This window comes from Magnolia sinica, chromosome 14 (assembly GCF_029962835.1).
Source record: "Magnolia sinica isolate HGM2019 chromosome 14, MsV1, whole genome shotgun sequence".
In the NCBI taxonomy this organism is placed as follows: Eukaryota; Viridiplantae; Streptophyta; class Magnoliopsida; order Magnoliales; family Magnoliaceae; genus Magnolia; species Magnolia sinica.
Window position 1 is genome coordinate 34,251,672 of NC_080586.1, and position 20,644 is coordinate 34,272,315.

The 20,644-nt window shown below is 39.5% G+C and overlaps 1 long non-coding RNA gene across 1 annotated transcript; it reads right to left on the reverse strand.

Moving 5' to 3' along the window:
- Positions 1 to 9,246: 9,246 nt before the first annotated feature.
- Positions 9,247 to 11,923, reverse strand: LOC131225870 (uncharacterized). The gene is made up of 3 exons (XR_009161595.1): positions 11,616 to 11,923; positions 11,212 to 11,272; positions 9,247 to 10,190 (listed from the first exon to the last, which is right to left on the reverse strand). It is a non-coding gene; the product is annotated as an uncharacterized LOC131225870 (long non-coding RNA).
- Positions 11,924 to 20,644: the final 8,721 nt, after the last annotated feature.

Here is a 20,644-nt window from a genome sequence, read left to right on the forward strand (position 1 = left end):
CGCTAGTGCTAGTCGAGTTCGTCAAGTAACCCGATTGTCCGATGTATGTTCACCATGTATGGACGCTATTGTTTGAATCTAGGCTACCGAACTTAACAATGAAATCCTGTTAACCATGGTACCTTGATCCACTAATACTCATGAGCCGGACATGGTGGTATGGGACACCGTGGTTGACCTGTCAGCCTACGCTAGGGTGACGAGCCTCCCCGTAGTGACCAGTGAGCAACCAAACTCGTGAGCCAATTATGGTGGTATGAGACACTATATTCGCGCTGTCGGCCTACATTGATTGGTGATGAGCCCTTTGTAGTGACCTTGAGCATGCCTGGATACTGCATTGAGGTGACGAGCCTTATTGTGGTAACGAAGGTATGATAGGCGTGCATTGATTGGTGACGAGCCCTTTGCAATGACCTAAAACCATATGATCGTATGAGATGTATAGGACTAACGACCCTAAAATGGATCACTGTTTGGATGGTGATATGAGGAAGGTACCTTAGCTTCCTAATCCTACTGTATGAAAATGACTAATAACAACTTGGTAATCATGTTCATGCACCGCATTTGCAGTGCATGGAAGATGTGGCGCACTTTGAGGCGATGTCATGCGTAACGTAAGATGAAGACACTGAGGGTGTACACGCGAGGGCACGCATCATTCTTCATACATCCTTGCATTAACAAGAGTACTTAGGATATGTTTGATTGTTCTGCTTTATCATTACTTCTTGATTGAATTGATAACATGTTAACCTTTGCTTTATTGTTCCACTGAGTTGATCACTCACTCCCATGTTCTAGGCGGTGTTAAACACCCACCAGACTCTTTATTAGTTGCAGATTTTGATGAGACCTCTGAGGCAGAGCAGGAGATCGAGGATGATGAGACTGCATTTTCTTTCATGCAGTTTTCAGGCGAGTTCTAGTGAGCCTTGTTCTGATACGTGGGATTCTGGGATTTCTTTTGGGATTAAATGATGTAATTTGATACTTGTAATTCTGATAGCAACACTTGTAATACGACCTGGTATGTAGATGTATTTCAGGGATTTGCACATGTACACATATATTTCTTTAAGTCTTCCGCTTGCGTTCTTCACTTATCCCTGAATTATATTTATATTTTGGCTTAATCTATTCCATGTTTTATGCACTCATACAGACAACATACATCCATCATTCAATATGTTGCATAGGTGATGTTTTGAAACTCGGGAGCTGAGTTATGCTCGACCCCCGAATTTCAGGCCGTTACAGATTTTCCCTAGGTCTTTATGCAGTGTTGAGTCAGTGGTATTATAATTTTAGGTCTTTTCATTTGTGGAGAATGTGGCTCATGCTTAATCAACCGATTATTTAGTTTAACACTTAACTAAATTTTTCCTTAATTATACTACAGGATGCGGTCCTCGGGTAGTTCTATGTTTTTTTAGCACTTTTAGTTAGTATATTATTTTAATTATTTTTTTAGTAGTTCATCATCAAGTCTACTTTATCTCCACCTTATTTCATTAAATTTTGTGTTCTATAAAAATTTTAAAAATTCTGGAAGTAGCAGCTGTCTGAACTAATAAGTATTGTAGAGTTCTCACATCATCCTAGATTTAAATATTTTAAAATTTTTAGTTTATTTTTCATTTATTTTTATATGAAACTAGACTTATCAAGCTTCAATTTGGCTTTTGAATCACCTAAATCGGAGTTATATTGAAGGAGATATGACTTTTTGAAGTCGGCCTAAAAATGTAAAAACTTTCAGTGAGGGTCCACCGAAATTTGGTGCACCAGCGGCACGCCGCCGACCGAGCGTTGGCGCTGCACCCCTCTAGTAGTCCTGGTGGTGATTCTGCCACTTGATTCTTGAGACAAGTGTATCTTACAAACTAGAATGAGTTATTCAACATGAAATACATGATTTTGGGGTAGGAGAAGCTAAGCTATCCAAATAACCTAGTTATTTCTCCAAACTCCATCAGTTTAATGGTATAAAGTTCAATTTATTTGTATGTTTACTATTTATAGTAAATTTTAGTTTAATTATAGTTCTTCATCCCTTGGGCTTTAGGATTGGTGTCTAATATGAAAGTACTTAGAAAAATTAAAGAATAAGGTGGTGAAAGGTGAGATTTTTGAAGGAGATGGGTTAAAAGGGGATTTGAGACTTTGGGATTGAGTTTTGAGAAGTTGATAAGGTGTTATGATAGACCCGTTTCCTAAGGACGTCCATCTCCAAGTTGGGAAAAATCCGGGACGTTACAGTCCGAGACGCCTCGGTTAGACCGAGACAGGCTCCTCCTACTCCGTCTGTCATAAAGAGGAGGTTCAGGATGCTAGCTGTACAAGCTCTACCCTTGCCCCCGATAAGAACTATGATTACTTTAGCAGGGCAAACCATATTACCCGGAACTGCCATAAGAGGATGAGAGATGAGGGTATTATACTCCCAGCAAACCGTCCTCAGCAGAACCAAGTGATAGCCAAGGCAGCACCCAGGCCCCAATAGCCCATACAAGGACCCTCGGCTTAGCAAAAGGTTCCCCCAGTTCGAATGTATGCAGTTGTCACCACGGAGGCTGAAGAGGACCTGCTCCAGACCATTCACAGTACCGCTCACGTTAATGGTACCCCTGTATTCACTCTATTTAATTTTGGTGCAACTTTGTCTTTCATTGATTCTGCTATCACATCTAGATTAGAACTAAACACAACTCAAATGCATGCCCCCTTAGTTGTAGCATCCCTTATGGGTAAATTCGTAGAAACTAATAAAGTATGTAAGGTGTGTCCCATAACTCTCGCAAATCATGATGTAACTGTGGACCTGATCATCATGCCTGTTAGACAGTTTGATGTCATCCTTGGGATGGATTAGCTTACATTGTTACGTGCAGTTATGGACTGTCATGACAAAACAGTTACTATATCTGTCCTCGGGCAGGCCTCCTTCACCTTGAGAGGGAGAGGCAGACGCGATATGTTCGAGAGCTTACAGGTCCTAGGTGAATCCAAAACAGTAGAAGCCATCATCAGTCAAATGTGCGAGATTTTTTCGAGGTGTTTTAAGAAATTCTAGGGCTGCCTCCTAGGCAAGTGGTGGATTTTTGTATTGACCTCAAACCAGGGACCGCTCCCATATAACTGCCTCCCTTTCACATGCCTCCTTGCAAGATGGAGGAGCTGAGGAGTCAGATTGATGAATTACTAACCCAATGCTTCATCAGCCCCAGCATTTCTCCCTAGGGAGCGCCTGTCCTTTTTATAAAGAAGAAGGATGGGTCAATGCGCCTCTGTATAGATTATAGAAGGCTGAATGGCATGACAATAAAGAACAGATATCCCCTGTCACTCATCAATGATCTATTTAATCAGCTTAAGGATGTCAGATACTTCTCTAAGATAGATCAACGATCGGGATACCATTAGTTGAGGATCAGGGATGAGGATATCCCTAAGACGGCATTCAGGACTTACTACGAGCACTACGAGTTCTTGGTTGTGTCTTTCGGCCTCATCGATGCCCCGGCCGTATTCATGGACCTAATGAACCAAATGTTCATGCCATGCCTGGACCGGTTCGTGATTATGTTCATCGATGATATCCGGGTATACTCGAAAAGTCGAGAGGAGCACGAACAACACTTGCACACAGTCTTGAACACTCTAAAGGAGAATCAACTGTACACCAAACTGACCAAGTGCGAGTTTTGGGAAGAGGAAGTGAAGTTCCTGGGGCACACTGCAAGAAAAATGGGCAAAGGATATGGACAAAAACCATAGCTAAAGCCATATTGCTACAGATTTAGTCCGTAGCACGTCCGTAGCTAGTGTAGCTAAAGGTCCAAAAACCGATGGCTACGGATTCAATCCATAGCAATAGAGATTAATCACTACGGACAAAACCCGTAGCTATAATTTCTATAGAGAAATGTATCTACACCTATAGATTGAATCCGAATCAATAAATATCAATAGCTACCAATAAAGGCCGTAGCTATAATATCTGTAGCGAAACATACCTACGGCTACAGATCACATTTGTGCAGTAGATAACACTAGCTATGGAAAAAAGCAGTAGCTATAATTTCTGTAGCGAAATGTACCTACGGCTACGGATAATATCAGTAGCTAAAAGTGGAATGAAATTCGTAGCAATATGTTGTAGTTATCAATAGCTACAGTTTTCAGAACAATAGCTACAACTAAAATCCGTAGCTATGGTTTGAAAATTTTTTAAAAAAATTATAATAATGGTGCCTGTTTCCATTGTAAGAACCTGCTGTGATTGATAACTCATCTAAGCTTAATGCTGATAGGAATAGTACATAAAATGCAATCAGGAAAAAAATGATGCATTTATTACAAATAGCAATCAAATTATACAATGCATCCCACATTTACATTTCTAAATAAACAATACTTCACTTTGCTCAACTTATCATAAGAAGATAGAGCTTCTTCTTTCCCTGACACTGCAGATGTAACTTCTGTAGACTTTGACACAAGATCACTTTCAAGTTCTGAAACCCTTCCCTTGAGAAAGTAAATTTCATCCTCTAGTGACTTCTTTAGCTTGTTAGCCTGTATAAAACAGTAGTTGTAGACACAATCAAACAAGCATGCCTTTGTACACATCTCAAAAGAAAGAAAGACAAAAAAAAAAGCACTGAAAACAGGGATTGCAACTTTCAAACAAATGAGGTTCAGGATACAGGGATGTACCTCAGCCTTGAATTTTTCATGAGCAGATTCAATTTGCTTCAATGCAACTTCATTCACTTATGCTATTTCTTTATACTATAAAAAAATCATAAAATATTTAAATCCTTAAGAGTATCAGATAATAAATCCAAGTAAAAAATCCATACAACTTATCGCATGTGATCCTTGTTGGCTTGTACCTCCCCTTTCAGTTTTTCCATCTCTTCCTTTACTTTTTACATGTCCTCAATAAGCTATTACATATATGACCAACAAAATTGGAACATACTTGTAGAAACATTACATAGTAAGAGAGAAAGACATGAGTAAGAAAAAGAGGAGAGAGAAAAAAAAAACACACACACACACACAGATCAGGTTATAGGTTTAGGTTTAGGTTCAGGTTATAGGTTATAGGTTTAGGAATACATACATACATATAGATCAGGTTATAGGTTTAAGAATTCGGGTTCGGGTTTAGGTTTAGGTTTAGGTTAAGGTTAAGGTTATAGGTTTAGGTTTAGGGATTTGAGAATAGGTTTAGGTTTTAGGTTTTAGGTTTAGGTTTAGGTTTAGGTTATAGGTTACAGGTTTAGGTTATAGGTTTAGGTTTAGGGATTTGAGAATAGGTTTAGGTTTAGGTTATAGGTTATAGGTTATAGGTTTAGTTTATAGGTTATAGGTTATAGGTTTAATTTATAGGTTATAGGTTTAGGTTTAGGTTTAGGTTATAGGTTATAAGTTTAGGTGCAGGTTATAGGTAGGTTATAGGTTATATGTTATAGGTTTAGGTTTAGGTTATAGGTTATAGGTTTAGATTGAGGTTATAGGTTATAGGTTTAGGAATTTGGGTTTGGGTTCGGGTTTAGGTTTAGGTTAAGGTTAAGGTTATAGGTTTAGGTTTAGGGATTTGAGAATAGGTTATAGGTTATAGGTTATAGGATTAGGTTTAGGTTTAGGTTATAGGTTATAGGTTTAGGTTTAGGTATAGGTTTAGGGATTTGAGAATATGTTTAGGTTTAGGTTATAGGTTATAGGTTTAGGCTTAGGTTAAGGTTATAGGTTTAGGTTTAGGTTATAGGTGAGTTATAGGTTATAGGTTATAGGTTTGTGTTTAAGTTTAGGTTTAGGTTATAGGTTATAGGTTTAGATTGAGGTTATAGGTTTTAGGTTTAGGTTATAGGTTATAGGTTATAGGTTTAGGTTTTGGTTATAGGTTATAGGTTTAAGTTTAGGTTTAGGTTTAGGTTTAGGGATTTGAGAATAGGTTTAGGTTTTGGTTTAGGTTTAGGTTATAGGTTTAGTTTATAGGTTATAGGTTTAGGTTTAGGTTTAGGTGTAGGTTATAGGTAGGTTACAGGTTATAGGTTATAGGTTTGGGTTTAGGTTATAGGTTATAGGTTTAGGTTATAGGTTTAGATTGAGGTTATAGGTTATAGGTTTAGGAATTCGAGTTCGGGTTCGGGTTTAGGTTTAGGTTGAGGTTAAGGTTATAGGTTTAGGTTTAGAGATTTGAGAATAGGTTATAGGTTATAGGTTATAGGTTATAGGATTAGGTTTAGGTTTAGGTTTAGGTTTAGGTTTATGTTATAGGTTATAGGTTTAGGTTATAGGTTTAGTTTTAGGGATTTCAGAATAAGTTTAGGCTATATGTTTAGGTTTAGGTGTAGGTTATAGGTTTAGGTTTACGTTTAGTTTATAGGTTTAGGTTTAGGTTATAGGTTTAAGTTTAGGTTTAGGTTATAGGTTTTAGGTTTAGGTTATAGGATATAGGTTTAGGTTTGGGTTCGGGTTCAGGTTCGGGTTTAGGATTAGGGTTTAGGTTTAGGTTTAGGTTTAGGGATTTGAGAATAGATTTAGGTTTATGTTATAGGTTTAGGGATTTGAGAATAGGTTTAGGTTTAAGTTGTAGGTCATAGCTTGAGGTTATAGGTTATAGGTTTAGGTTTAGGTTTAAGTTGTAGGTTATAGGTTGAGGTTATAGGTTATAGGTTTAGGTTTAGGTTTAGGGATTTGAGAATAGGTTTAGGTTTAGGTTTAGGTTTAGATTTAGGTTGTAGGTTATAGGTTTAGGTTTAGGTGTAGGTTATAGGTAGGTTATAGGTTATAGGTGATGTTTACTTATCACCCAACCTGTTCACAAGATCACACAGACAGTGAAGAAGGGAAAAAATAAATATCAGCAGTTCCCACCTTCCAGGGACCCTCGCTAAACATCCAGATAGCTCCGACACACATCCGGATCTGCTTCATCAATTTCGAGGTAATACATAAACACGGGCTTGTCCAAATGGCTAGGCCACCCATATTGTTGTCCATAGGAAATGGACAGCTTTATCATGGTCATAACAGCGGTTCCCACCTTCCAGGGACATCCGCTTAACATTCGGATAGTTTCGACGTAATACAGAAACAAACCATGTATTATTCATACCTTGATTGGACTCAGTACAAGGGTAATCTTTCAATGATGTTCCATTGCTTTTAATAATCACTACATGGGTAAGAAAATTACAAAAAGTAAGACTCGTGAGATAAAGAAAATTCAGTAAGAACAGTTTTGAATGTCGCATTGCTCTTAATTTAAAGTTCTCTGTGTTCATTTCCTTTGACATGTGTGTGATGCCCACTTCTTCCAAAACTATCAAGATGGTTCAAAGTGGGCCAAAGGTGCATATATGATCAGATTTACATCATCTACCATAAGATTTGGTTCCAAGTTACAGCCAAGTCATGCTATTAATCATCTAGTTGCATGCCAAAAGTCTAATAAAATCCTTACAATGTGGGGACCACCTAAAGTGACGCCTAGCATGGAATGCTGAATGCTTGCCTAAAACAAAAATAAAAGTGAAAAAACAAAAAAAAATTGAGAAACCAACCTTAATTGGACATTGGGATAAATGTTTGTAGCTCTGGCATTCCTCTTCACTTGATATCTTCATATCCCTACAAATGAGAGGTAGATTTTAGAAGAGATTAGATATATGTAGAGAGAGGTTCTTCCTTTCATGTAGCATCTAGATATATTCCAACATATTTATACATGGGCATGAAATTGTGTCCATTGCAAAAAGTCCATAGGCAAAGGAGTCAGTGAAGCTTATTTTGCACTCATCTTTCTAGAAGAGAACTCAAGTAAAAGCCAACAACTTGCAAGGATGATTTTAACATGAAAGATATTTGTCGATCTCCAGCAAAATGTATTCAAAATAATCCAATTGGAATGAAGGACGAAAATGTTTTTTTTTTTTAACACAAACTCACACTCACACCCACACCACATGGGAAATCAATCTCATGACCTCTGAGTTAAACATCTTAAAATAATAAATAAATAAACAAACAACTATGTTGCAGTTGTGGCTCGTGACAAACAGAATTCTAGATATTAAAATAATCAATAGGTACTTTAAATGCCAGATAAATCAAAGGATCAAGGGGTTATTTATTTATTTATTTATTTTGATAAATGAATCAACTATATTGAACGTAGAGAAAAGACATTATACAAGGCACAGAGATTGCTCTATAAAAGGATTAGGTCTTTGCATATGGTATGTGATCAATGGTTAAGATCAACATCTAACGGTCTAATTTTTACAACTAAAGATTCAAGGATACCATACATCATGGATTGAGGATCATATAATTCCTTACCTCTCAACTAGAAAATGTTGAAACAACAAGATCTTAGAGAAATGCTAATTGAACTTTGCAAGTCTGCTCACGTCACATGTGAAAACAACGTGCATGCATGCAAGAATGGGTCTCCCTTCAAGAAAATTGTTGATGATCTGAAAACTAGGCCTAGATATAGTCACTAGGCAAGCACTTCTATATAAAATAAATGAAGGGCTAAGAGACATTGACTAATGGATCAAATTCTGTGAAAACCCATATCGCATATTCTTATCATTCTTTGCAAGATGGAATTTGGAGATACTCCACAAAAAAAAAAGTGAATCGATGGTAACCGGTGATTATAAAATCATTTAACAGTGATTTTGCATGGTGGGCCACGAGGTGTGCGCTGGACAATGGTAACCGGAAGCTCCAGATCGATTCGGTGGATTGTGCACACACTAAAATGCAAGTCTACTATAGGAAATTTCTCCATCCCTCTATCATAGAGAACCATTCCTTGGTAAATTATTATAACAGAAAAAGAAAGACATAAAATCATCGTGTTGATAATTTGCAACTTCATGTAAACCATAACAGATCATCCAATGTAGACTTTATAACATAAAGCCTCGGCGACTCAGTATTTGGGCTAAATATCCCAAGGATATGCCAACCGTTTCACATGAAAAGTGTTTTTCATTTGTAAGTGGGTACTTCTCCAAATTCTAATTTCAAATGTCTCCTTTTGCTCTATAATGAAACTAATGAATCTTTGCTTATATTCTTATACATGAGTATTTAATTTTTAATCTATGCAACTATGTCAGATATAATTTCTGTAAGTTGTAAAATGGATTCATTAAGCTGTGAAGTTTTCTATTGGATTATGTGCTTGCACTTGAAATATAAAAAAAAAAAAACATTCCTAACAGATCATTTTGTGGTCTTCTTTCTTTCACTTTATTCAAGCATTCATGCACTTAGAAACTTCTTCTTTTTTTTTTTTTCAGGCAGTGGTACAGGAACTCTGCTGAGCTGAGGGAGGCTTGGAAAAATGAATTAGAAGCATGTAGAGCATGTAATGTGTTCGGGTTTGCAGATTAAAAAGAAAACTAAGTCACCTCTGGTCACATTCCTGTTAAGCCCAATGCACTGCTTCCAAGTTGGGAGTAGGAAGAAACGCAACTACTATTAGCTGTAGAGAACATCACCCCATTTGACCACAACGTTTGAGGAATTGGCATTTCACTTGCGTATCTAAATCCGAATCCAATCAGAGAGGAAAGGACTCACGGTTCAATCAAAGGTGTAAATGACAAAATATAATGATGTGGTCACACCATCCGTAGCAAGGAAGCACCACTGTTGTGTTCTTCCAAGTCCAATTTCAAAGAAGGCGATCAGTTGCTTTCATTCTATCAGATTGGCAATAACAATTCAATTTGATTGTGCATCCAAACACACATTAAAGATGTTATAAAAGAGAAACGACGAGAAAAAATAACACCAGTTCATGGAGTCAGTAAAATGGGATGGCTTTCATTTTACACAGCCATAAGCAATCAAAATGGGGCAAACCCTATAGCATTACCCACAACACAATACAACGATTAAATGAGATGAACTAAAGAAGAACACTGCATGAGTAATGGAAAATTAACAGTTCTATATAGGAAAGAAAATGCAATATTCTATTAACATACAGAACAAATTTGCAATCCAACACACTTCTTACAAAGTAATAATAGATGAAAGTTGTATAATGAATGAAAGAATATCATGATGGTTACCCGAGGAAGCTGGCCAACCAACACACCAAGAAAACCGGTGGTGCCCACGACTGTGAAAAGAAAAGCTGCCTGCATCACTGAAAGATATCAAATTTATGGATGGTAGTTTAAAAACAACCCCTATGGAGGAATGAAGCACACAAACTAGGTACCTCATCTAATGAAGACTTAGACATACAATTGATGCTATGATGCTACAACTTCAATTATCACAGCAAGGCATATATGTTGTGAGCAGGAATGTAACTGGAAGAAGTAAATATTCTAAAACAATGCACAATATATCCAAATCATGGTTCAAATTATAAGCTGACATATCGTACTTTAAAACTGGCATGATGCATTTTATATATATATATATATATATATATATATATATATATATATATATAACATATCCATTCCATGATTAAATCAGTTAAAATTCATGATACATTTTTTTAAATGGATCTCCAATCCATAATTAAATCAATCAAAATTCACACTGAGACAGGTTACATGTAGCTCTTGTTGGCTGATATGTAACAGTTTAGAAGCCAGATGATAAGTGATCTGATAGTGATACTTGAACCTTGATTCCAAATAACATTATATATTTATTCCAACAAGATATTAAACTGAAGAAACGAGTTTTGAATACTAAATAGATAAATGTAATTTATTTATGTATGTGCAAGTTTGTGAATGTAGTTACTGTTTGAGTAGCACTTGCCCAAAACTTCACACTATTATGTAGGACTGACCATACAGCATGATACATATGGTTGAGAACTCCATTTTTTTAGCCTAAGCAACTTGGCTCAGCTGATTAAGTGTCTCTTTGACAGCATCACTATCTTTCTACAACAAAACATTTTTGTCACACTAATGTTCTTTTGAGTATTGTCTTCCATAAACTTGCATCATATGTTCAAAGGCTTACCTTAATAAAACAGCAGTATATGTATGCATTAGAAAAAGCTATTAGGGGCAAGAACCATTCTCCAAATTTCAGTTCTCAATTGGTTAGAAACATGAATTAAAAATGACCAAAGAATAATGTAACCACTGAAAATAAAATAAAAATTGGAGAAAAGGGAGGGAAGCTCACCTGATTGAAAGTTAAAACCCTTCCTCTGTCCTCAAATAATGCAAACTGTAAATCAAAATACCTTCTTCAAACGAATAACTAAATTGAGAAAAATCGAAAAGGAAGGCACCATGTATCATCATCTCAACTATATAAGAGGTGACATCTGGTAGGGCATTTGCTCGAACACTTGGAAGGCAGTCTTGGATAGGATTTTGGTGGGGTTCTGAGAATGAATGAACAAAGGGGATCTTCCCTCTAAAAAAGGGGGCTTGAATTTTACCACTGTGCGATTATGATCGCCCGAGTAGTGAGATGTTACCACTGTGCCCAATCCACAGTGGGACCCACCTAATGAATGGTCTGGTGATGGACGACATTGCCATGCATCTGATTTCTAGAAAGAGAATCGGAAAAATACAGACCTAAATAGAGAGACCTAAGCAAAGTTAGACGGCCACCACTTCTCAGCAGGCTCAACCAAATATTTCCTAAGCATCTTAGCCCATCCATATCCCAAAATCTGCAACAGAACCATTCAAATCTTCAAGAGGAAAAGGGTTTCGAAAACCATACCATAGGATGTGCTCATAGATCAATGGAGAGTTTGTAGCGAAAGGGGGCTTTGAAAACCCTAGCGAGAGAGAGAGGTTGGGAAACAGAGAGAGGGAAATGGGGCTGAGAGACAGAAAGAGGGTGAGGGAGTGCGGCAAATCGAGAGAGGGCGAGGGAAAAGGAGAGGCTGAGTGCGAGAGAGAGAGAGAGAGAGGGCGAGAGAGGGTGAGTCACGAGTGAGAGAGAGAGAGAGAGAGAGAGAGGATTTGGTTTTGGGAAATATGGTGCGCGGGAGAGGAGCGCGGACGGGATTGTGTTATAGGGGTGACAGACATATTACCATCTTGATTTATTTTAGGACTTGTGGGGCCCACTATTGTGTATGTTAATTATCTACTCCGTCCATTCATTTTAACGGCCCATTTTTAGGGTTGATCTAAAAAATGAATCAGATCGAAGATATGGGTGGACCACACCACATATTAACGATATAAAATTATTTTTCATTATTTCTTATTGTGTGGTCCATTTAGACTTTTGATCTTTCTACTTTTTAGGCTTATTCACTGAAACAATATTTCAAATTTAATGGACGAATTAGATAAAACACATATATTGTAATTGGCCCCATGGAGCCCCTTAAGCATCGTCAGTCTCTAATAAGGTCCTATGGGGAGGTATTTTTAGCTACAAATTAAGCATGTTTTAGCTATGGATTAAATCCATAGTAATATAGATATAGTTTATATCCGTAGTGAAAAATCTACATAATCTATATCCTTTGCTCATTTTTTGGTAGTGGCATGTAGTGAAAGCAGAGGGAATAGCAGTTGACTCAGCTAAGGTGGAAGTAGTATCTAAGTGGGAGTAGCCCACTACAGTCACTGAGTTTCAGACTTTTCTAGGTATGGCAGGATACTACAGGCACTTTATCAAGGAATTCTCTAGGTTCGCGCGGCCGCTCACCCAACTGACGAAGAAGAACAATCGGTTTACATGGGATGAGAACGCAGAAGTGGCATTCCAAGAGCTAAAGATGAGGCTAACTTCCATGCTAGTAGTTACTCTCCCGTAGGAAGAAGATAAGTTCATGGTTTACAGCAATGTATCGAAGTTGGGGCTAGGATGTGTACTGATGTAGAATGATAGGGTGATCGCTTACGCTTCAAGGTAGTTGAAGAAGCACGAGGAGAATTACCCGACGCACATTTTGGAATTGGTAGCAGTGGTCTTCACCTTGAAGATATGAAGACACTATCTCTATGGGGAAGAATTTCGGTTGTTCTGCGATCACAAGAGTCTAAAGTACATATTCACGTAGAAGGACTTGAACATGCGCTAATGTCGGTGAATGGAGACGCTCAAAGACTTTCACTTCGACATATCTTACCATCTGGGTAAGGTGAACTCCGTGGCTGATGCACTTAGCCAGAAGAAGAAACACGAGTTAACAACCACCTTAATGATCAAGGAGTGGGAGATGATGGAGTTCGTTCAGGACTTCGACATCCAGCTTACCCTCGATGAGCCAGATGCTTAAGTGGCTCTTTTGACTGCGGAGCCAACCCTGGTTCACCAAATAATCTCTATTTAAGACCAAGACGTATGGATCGACAAGATGAAGAAGAGGTGTAAGAGCGAAGAAATGCCAAATTGGAGGATTGGTGGTGATGGCGGTATTCGGTACCAGGGGTGAGTTTGCGTACCCGACAATGTCGACTTAAGGAGAGAAGTAATGGTAGAAGCCCATCATTCCAAGTTAGTTATCCACTCGGGTAGCACTAAGATGTACAATGACATCAAGAGATAGTACCGGTGGAACAACATGAAGAGGGACATCATAGGCTTTATGGCGTAGTGTATGGTGTGTCAGAAGATCAAGGACGAGCATCGCAAGCCCACTGGCCTCCTTCAACCATTGCCACTAGCTAAATGGAAGTGGGACAACATCTCCATGGACTTCATATCCGGCCTTCCTAGGACACAGGAAGCACGACTCGATTTGGGTCATTGTTGATAGGCTGACGAAGGCTACACGAATCCTTTCGATTCACACGACCAATTCAACCGATAGTTTGGCAAGGTTATACATTCGGGAAATCGTGCGATCCAACAGAGTTCCATGAGAAATCATATTAGATCGAAACTCCAAGTTTACTTCCTCCTTTTGGAAGAGGTTATAGGAAGAAATGGGCACAGAGCTTAAGTTTAGTACGACATTTCATCCTCAGACAGACGGGCAGACTGAGAGGGTGAATCAGATCCTGAAAGATATGTTGAGAGCTTGCGTTCTGGACTTCCAAGGTTACTAGGACGACCATTTGGCTATGGCAGAATTCACATACAATAACAATTTCCACTCCAGCATGGGCATGGCGCCGTATGAGGCTCTTTGTGGTCACCTTTACCAAGGCCCTCAGTGTTGGGCAGAAGTCGGAGAGAGGAGTTTATTAGGGCCCGAGCTTGTCCAAGCAACTACTCAAGTCATTGACATTGTTCGAAAATGATTGCGCACCGCTTAAAGTAGACAAAAAAAGCTATGCAGACAATCGACGATGTGACTTGGAATTTACGGTGGGTGATCATGTGTTCTTGAAGATTTTGCCTATGAAAGGCTTAATGAGGTTTGGACAGAAGGGGAAGCGAGCACTGCAATTTATTAGGCCATTTGAAATCTTGGATCATGTGGGAGCGGTGGCGTACCATTTGGCACTACCTATTGCTTTGGCTAACATTCACAACATCTTCCACATATCAATGGTGAAGAAGTACACACCAGATGAGTTGCATATCGTTAGCTTGGAACAGGTAGAGCTCACAGAGGATGCTTCCTACACTGAGGAACATATCCGCATCCTAGGTCACAAGGAGTAGGTCTTGCGGATGAAAATGAACCACTGGTCAAGGTTCTCTGGTCGCACCATGGCGAGGAAGAAGCAACTTGGGAGAGGGAAGCAGAGGTTATGGAGAAGTACCCTCACCTGTTCAACGACACACCACAGGTAATTTTGAGGGCAAAATGTTTTTTAGGGGGGTAGACTATAACACCCCGCACTTCTAGTACGCGGGTGTTACCATTTAAACCCATAACATGGGATTTCAAAATTCGACTAATGGACAACCTAAACTCAATAAATGCAGGGTGGGACTCCATGTCATCATTGAAGCCGCCCATCAGGGACCCTAGGGGCTAAGTTGAAGCCTACAACAATCATGAGGGTAAGCTTAACCAAACCACCTCAATTTAAAATAGTTTTCAAATCAGCTGGCTGTAGAGAAATGGAACAATACACTAGAGATCAACCTTTGAGGGCTAGTGAATAGCCAACTAAGCACCCACTACCTCTCAAATTCACATTTAACCATTAAAATCAAGTATCAAACCAATCCAACCATTGGGTTGAGGTGTAATGGTCGTAAAAAGGCCAGAGACGTGTGATACAGCCCACCTGGGCCTCACATCTGGCCCAAACTGGGCCAGGACCCCTAGATGGGGATCCCAAAGTGAATGGACTGAGTGGATTTTTCACGAACATCACGGTGGACCCCACAAGAAATGTGAGCGCACTAAACACTCCTGTGCATGAAGTGCATGGGATGGGGCTCGCTGGTTTGACCAGTGCTAACCTAACCCATTTTAAAAAAATAGGATTTCTCCTGCCAGTTTGGATTTTGAATCTAACGGATGTCAGTTTCCAAGGTGGCCCACCTTGGCCACTAGCTGGTTGATCTAAACCATCCATCAGACTTGTGGGGCCCGGACGACCAAAACCTTATAGTCCGTCCAAACCCATGCAAAGGGACGGGGATTTGGGATCAGAATCGATCAAGACTGCATGAACGACTAAGATCATTGGATGGTGGACTAATAGGAAGCCACATGAGTGAACCACGATCGGTTGGCCATGCAATCCTAGCCATCCACTCGTTTTTTGGAGAGCACGCTCTCCAATTGCCAAAAATGACCAAACAGTCATCTGAAGCAAAGAAAGCAAAGGGGAGACATTTCCCTTTCGAGAAATGGGAGCAGGCACGATCCAGGCCTTTCCCTAGGCCACGTGGAGCAATCCTAGCCTTTCCCTTTAGGGCGACACGAGTTAGAAGCGGAAGACATCTCATCTCACGAGAAAACAGCAAGATAGGGAATATCTCGTGGGATATTTTGAAACTCACCTAAAAGGCCTGAAAAGTGAGCCCCATGCTTATCAGAGCTTTCATCCGCTCCATTCAAATGGACTAGATCATAATGAAATACCCTGGATAACGATTTGCCATTAGAGGCCACTTCATCTTCTCCGTTAACCCATTTGACCCATGATCATGAGATGAACCCCACCAGGGCTAAAAATGTGCTTTTATGGTGAGCCATGACATCAGAAATCCATCCCTAGGGTTAGATGGACCCCATGCATGACAGATCTTCGATGACAGCCATTATAAACAGCATTTTCTTTCCAATCGTTGGGCATCTCTCTCCCATGTCTATAGAAGGGCCACTGTTGCCTTCGGGATTCACACCAGAGCTAAGAAAGGGAGGGAGGGAGGGAGAAAGAGAGAAGGAGAGAAAGGAGGGAGAAAGAGAGTAAGGGAGAGAGAGAGATGCGAGTGATTGTGTGACTCGGTGCCGCACTGCACTAACTTAGCCCACACAATCGGACCGAGTTGGGTCAGTGCAGACTGATAGCATCACCAAGTGGGTAAAAGGGTGAGAGATTGAGAAATAAAGAAGGTGAGGGGTAGTCATAGAGTGTAGCTCACCGTGGTCTCGCCCCAACGAGTTGGTGCTACTTTTACTGGGGTGGTGTTAACTACTGCAGCAGTAGCGTAGGACCCTGGGTCGACTTAACCAACTCGTCAAGCAAGGTAACTTGACTCAATTTGGGCCTAGCTGGAATGGCCAGAGCCATTAATACCTTGACCAAGGGCAGCCAAGTTAAGCTCGGTGTTGGGTCGAGTTGGCCTGACTCTCCTATGTGAGACTTAGTATGGGACTTATGTGTCTCCGATCGGGTCTGGACTGAAACCCATCCCCTCCACTGCCATTGGTCACCCAGACCAAATCCAACTAGAACCTATCGAGTCGAGTTAGCAAAAACAAACTTAGCAAGCCATGTGGACCCACCTCCAGATTCAGATTAGTGACTGTCAAGGGCTGCCCATTTGATGTTTTTTTAATGGTGTCAGATGGTCAGACGTTCGGATTCGTTCGCCCAACATCTGGACGTCGCTAACTCAGTAACTCAGACTGAGTTCAGCGGCACAATAGCAAACAGGTTGCTCCGAACTCAGTGGGCCGCACCATATTCAAACAGTGGGCCGTGCCTGAGTTTAAAACTCAGTGGGACACACCACGAATACTATGGGCCACACTACATAGCACAGTGGGCCTCGCCTTGCAAATCCAGTGGGCTGCATTTAAGGTTTGTTGTTGGGCCAGAATAACCAGACCAGCCAAATTGTGGGGTGCATACGGATCACATGGTTGGGCTAAAAATGGTCCAGCCCAGCCAGATCCTGGGCCTCACCATGGAGAGAGACATAAGTTCCAGTCAGCCCATGTAAGGACCAAGATTTGAGCCTACCAGCAAACTCGAACAACCCATCTACCAGGTTGTGTAAATAAGACTGTAGCTGGGCCAGAAATGGGCTGCCCAGCCTAGTTTTCCTGTGCCCTTGGTGCTACAGCTGGGCTAGAACGAGCCCAGCCTATTCTAGTGATCCGTGAGTGGAAATAGTAATGAACATTGGCCAGCTGGGTGAGGACGAGCCCAGCCCAACAGCCTTTACTTAAGCTGTGTGAATATAGTGGGCGCTGGGCCAGGACGGGCCCAGCCCAGCTGCCCTCATTGGGGCTTTGTAAAGTATAGTAGCTGGTGGGATAAGATGTATTAGCCCACTCAGTTCTAGGCCCTACTTGTATAACATTGAAAAGGGCAAGCCCCAAGTCCTTGGGGGGGGGGGGGGTGCGAGGAGGGGTGTGAATAGCACTATGTCAAATAAAAAATAAATGTAGAAAGATAACTTAGATAGAAGAAATCTAAAACAACCTCAAATGCATAAGTATTCAGAGGTTGATACAAACGTTGTTCTAAGGACAACCTTACACCAAAAACCAATGGCTTATGGTAAAATAACCTGATTTCTAGAATGTTGGTAAGTATCAAAAACTCAAACTGATATAGAGGTAAAGAAAATAAATCTGGCTATTATAACAATCACCACAATTGCATAAAATAGATATAAGCATTCACACACATAACCAGATATAATCATCCACCATAACACCATGAATTATAATGATTCAGGTATACACCAATTGTTCTCAAATAGCCACCCTACTCCACTCCTAATATCCACAACCCACGAGATATCAGCTTTCACTAAGAAAGAAGGTTTTCCAAGGTTCACCTTATAACCTTTACAGATGTGTTTTTCAATGGGCTTACACAATAAAAAACCCTCACACTGAGATTTTCCTAGCTGATCTCTGTTAAAACCACAAAAAGCACAATATAGAAAATAAAATCAATACTTATCTGAAGAATGATCTTCGATGTAGCCAGTAGAACTACCTCTTTGTAGATGAAGATGTTCAATGTTCAATCTCACAGAAGGAGTTCTAGGTCTAGATGAATTTTAAATTAAATCCAACCTTAGGCTACTTAGATTAAATTTCTTGGATCTCACAAAGGGTTAAATCAAAATTCCCTTTACATTAAGTAGAATGGAATTAAGAGATCAAGAAATTAAGAAACTAAAAAGCTATTAAAATGATTTATAAATACCTAACAATAGCTTCACAATAGTGGAGACTAATCTCTCAGAGTGGTGGCTTAAATTGGCCTGGAATGAATGAGAAATTCTAAAAAATGTCCTCAATTTATAGGCTGCAATTCTGTTCCCTCGACTAGTCTAAGGTTCGGCTCGACTCCTAGCAGAATCAATTTTTAAATTTTCTGGTGCGATCGGATAAAACAGACCCTCGACTGGTCGAGTGGCCAGCTCAACTAGTCGAGCACAGCGCTCGACTGGTCGAGTGAATTAAATTACCATTGCTAGAGTTCAAGCTGGTCTCCATGACTGGTCAAGCAGGGTACTCAACCTTATCCAATTTTTTGAGTAAAATCTGGACTGGTCGAGCCAGTGCCTGGATTAGTTGAACACTGACCAGGACTAATCGAAGCAAAGCCTAAAATAAGTACTATGACCCAAATTAAACATGCAATGTTAATGACCTAATCCTAAGGTCTTTTTAGGGTCATGTATACCTTAAATGTGAGTATTGAAATTGAAACATCGGTCGCTTTGTTAGATAGGTCACTTTGAAGCACATGAAGCTTGACCTCGTATACTTGAGCTCGTGTCTCGAACTTTTGTCTTCAGCATGTGACTTGAGACTTAAGCTTGATCAAATATATTTAAGGTTGAACTTAAGCTTGAACTTAAGCTTGAGCATGTGATGCACTCGAACTTGAGCTTGAGATAGTGCACTTGGACTTAAGTACTTGGACTTGGTGAACTTCAACTTGTTCTCATAGTTGAACATACGTAATTGTAGCACACTACATGTCGATGTAAATAACATGAAACTCATCTTTGAATGAAGGTGAACTTTCCATCTATTTAAACTTGAAGGTGAACGTTCCTTTTATCAAAACAAGTCAAACGTTCTGAAGTGGGCATAACAAAATTTGACAATACAAGGTGTTAGATTTACAACATAGCACTTACAATCTCCCCCTTTGTCAAATTTGTGACAAAACCAACTTACAGAAAATTAACCTATTATAATACACAGATTCACTCGGTTCACATTAAATCCAACAATCACAACTCCCCCTCAACTTGAGCTCAGTAAAGACCTGTATTAAGTATACACATACATATCAAAAATAAAAATAAAAAAAATTCCACAATGCCACATGCATATCCACATCTCTACATCCACTCCAGAACCACATAATAACATAATAACAAATAGATTAAGCAATAAGCAATCATATACTAGCCAAATTTCTCCCCCTTTTTTGTCACAAAATGACAAAGGAAGAAAAGATGAAAAATATATGAATGTGGTATCTAAATATATGAAGAGAGTAAGAAAGAGTGTGAAATTTAGCAAATTAAAACACAATAGAATAAAGTATCCACATCATACACAGTTAAACATGTCCAAATATAAGAGTCACCAAGAAGAGTAAAGTTAAGTAGTTAATACAAGTCCAATAAAAGAAAGAGATCTAATCAGAACTAGAAGAAGAGGGAGGTGAAATGGATGGATCAATCTAGTGTAATCCCTTATTTATGCGTCTAAAATACTTATGCATATACTTCATTTGATTATCTTAGAAAATTTTCAGTCCATCCACCTTCTCTTCTAGTGAGCGAAGGCTCTCATTAAAATTAGAAGGTTGAAAATCAGGATCAGCCTCAGGATCATTTGAAAAGGCCGAGCTTAAAGTCCTAGAAGAGGGGGGGGGGGGGGGGGTGAATAGGACTATGCCAAATTAAAAAATTAATGCGGAATACAAAGATAGATAGCACAATCAAATAATAAAATAACACAAGTAAATATCAACCTCAAATGCACTAGTCTTGAGAGGTTGATACAAACTGAGTTCTAAGGACAACCTAACATCAAAAACCAAAGGCTTATGGCAGGACAACCTTACTAGAATGTTTGTAAGTATTAAAAACCTAAACCAATAAAGAGGCAAAGGAAATAAACTAAGTTATTACAACATTCACCACAAGTGCATAAAGTAAATTACACCATTCACCACATGTGCATAAAGTAAATTACAACATTCACACACATAAAAAAATCCAATCATCCACCACAACTCCAAGAATTATAGTGGTTCATTTGTGTGTACACTAATTGTTAGTAAACAACCAC